Here is a 3,024-nt window from a genome sequence, read left to right on the forward strand (position 1 = left end):
CTTTGTTGTTCATCATTTAGGTTGAGTTTGTTGATGAACATTGTTAGAAATTGGTCATATTTGCTATATTTTGGTTGAAATTGATTAAGTGAAGTTGTTTAAAGCTGATGGGGGTAGTTTGGTAATTTGCAGTACGTTCAGGGGTAGTTTGGTAATTTCAGTAAGGGCAAAGGGGTATTTTTGGAATTTAATTTCTGAATAATTATTTATTTTGAATGTTCTTTCCATTAAAATTAAGATAATATTAAAGTAATTAAGCATGGGGGACAAAATGTATTGGGGTGTAGGTGATATAATTGTTTAATATAATGGGGGACAAGATATAATGTAGTGGAGGGGAATATGGTAATTGTTTATGATAAGCATGGGGGACAAGATGTAATGGGGTGAGGTTGATATATTTGTTTAATTTAGTGGGATTAAAATGGGGATGAGTGGGAAGATAATGAGTTTGGTAGGAGAAAGTGATTGATTTTAATTGATTAAAGGGTTGGGGATATAAATAAGAGGTCTGGAATCAGATTTGAGGAGAACAAGAAAAAGATACAGAGAAGAAGAAGAAAAAGAACGGACAGAGAAGAATAGAGAGAATAAGAGAGAAAAAAAAGAGTTGAATATTTAAGAGAGAAAGAAAAACTCCGAAAAATATTTAAACTTTCAAATAAAAAAAACAAAAAAAAATCTAATGCTTTCTTTCATTGTTTGAAATCAGCATTAATTGTTGTTGTTTCATAAAAGCTTGAAGCTTTTGTTTTGGGATTACTACTCCACCGGTCTGTTCCTGGGTTGTTACTGTTGCTGGACTGTTGTTGATGTGCTGTATTGTTATTACTGCTACTGATTCTCATCTTCCTTTTCTTTTGCTTCCAATATCAGGTACACAACTGACACGCTGGTTATTGTAAACCGAAATATGAAGCATGAATACGAAAATGAAGAGTTGAAATTCTAAATTTAATTTAATTATATTCTGAATTTTATTTGTATGTATAAATTATTTAGCTTGCAAAAATCAGAATCATGTAGCTATTTAATATATATAGTGGAACATCCGACGATAGCTTAACGGATGAACTATCTATATATTGCCTAAAAATAAATAAATGGTGTAGTAATTCCGTCTAGTCAAAAATTCAAACGAATAGGCCATTTAGGAACTTGGTAGGAATATCGTTTAGTTAAATAATATTGGTTAATTTCAGCATGTAAATGATCTAGGATTAAAATTAGATTGCTAAGTTTTTTTTTTAATTTAACAAACTGAGAACATGCTTAGTATAATGTAACTAGGTAGTAACATGTGAATAAGATGACCCAGGTCTAGTTTTATGTCATACACGTTGGGCCTGGGCCCGCAGTGGCAACGGACTGTCCTGTTGCATCATTTTTAGATTTTATGAATCATATTCGAAACTCATCTATAACAACTCAAACATGTAAATAAATTAAAACATTTTCTCTTTTTATTTTGTAAAGACAAATTTAATAAGAGAAAAATATAGGCATTTTAGGACTGTCCTTTAAAAATAAAACGAGATGAGCCTCGCCCAATAAAATGCACCAATTGCGGGGCCCTCAATAAATGTTTAATTGAATATTTAGAATTCGGGATGGACTGTTTAGTGAATTCCACAGTCTTACCCAGAAATAATAATACGCTAATCGCTTTAGGCACAATTTTAATAATAATACATTCCTAAACACGGGTGTGCATTTCATGCGACCCAAATCCAAATCCCAAAACATCAAATAAAATGTGTTTCGGATTGTGGGTGCATTTCATGTGACGCAGTCCAAAGACGTGTTTTAAGTGATGTTCACATTCTTTTAAAAATAATAAAGTGGTAAAAAGTTAAAATTGGCACATCGGTTCATAATTGTATTAAAATCAGATAAATAAGCCGAATATGACAGTTGAGCGACCGTGCTAGAACCACGGAATTCGGGAATGCCTAACACCTTCTCCCGGGTTAACAGAATTCCTTATCCGGATTTCTGGTACGCAGACTGTAATATGGAGTCATTCTTTTCCTCGATTCGGGATTAAAATTGGTGACTTGGGACACCCTAAATCTCCCAAGTGGCGACTCTGAAATAAATAAATAAATCCCATTTCGATTGTCCTTTAATTGGAAAAAACTCCTTCACCCCTGGCGGGGGCGGAAAAAGGAGGTGTGACAATATCCCCAGCAGAAAAGGTTGTTTTCAGTGACACGAATAAACAAAGAAAGTTGTTAATCAATGAACATGCAAGATCTTCAAGTGAAATCAGCTGTCATGAAAATACATGAGGTCAGATAAGGAGACTGGAAAAATGGTTAAGAGGTTTGGGAATAAGGAATCGTCAAGAAGGTCGGAAGGTATCAGCCCAAGCTTCAAGATGGACAGACAACGCATAAATGGAGAATGGTTGATGGCATCCCCAGCAGGAGTATCGCAATCAGTCACCACATTTTAAACTGACCAAATTTTCTTTGATTTGAAGCAGGGACAAGGAATGCTACCGATGACGGAAAGATGCGCCACAAGAAAGATTGTCAAACTGGGGCAGAAAATTTTCGTTCATTTCGAAAATTTTCGGGAAGTATAACACAAGTTTGGTGAAAAGCGGTATCCCCAGCAGTTTTTCGGGAGAAGGTAAAACGAGTTTTAAGGGAGGTAGTCTTCGAAGGAAGAAGATAACAAAACAAAGAAAAAATATAATAATAATAAAAAAAACTAAAGGAAGATTTTTTTAAAAAAAAAAAAAAAAAGAAAAAAAAGAGAAAGACCAGTTTTGCAAAAGGAAACAGTTTGCAGAGGAATGAAACATCCTACTTAAAGGAAGTAGGCTTGGAAGGAATAAGATAACATATTTTACTCAGCAGAGTTATCCTCAGCAGTGTTATCCCCAGCAGTGTTACTCAGTGGTTTGCAGTGTTATCCCCAGCAAACCACAGAGAAGACAGTACAAGTTTTGAGGTAAGTAGTTTTGAAGAAAGATAATTCAAGTTAGAAGGAAAATGTTGTTAAGGTCAGGAGCGC

This window comes from Nicotiana sylvestris, chromosome 4 (assembly GCF_000393655.2).
Source record: "Nicotiana sylvestris chromosome 4, ASM39365v2, whole genome shotgun sequence".
Taxonomy (NCBI): Eukaryota; Viridiplantae; Streptophyta; class Magnoliopsida; order Solanales; family Solanaceae; genus Nicotiana; species Nicotiana sylvestris.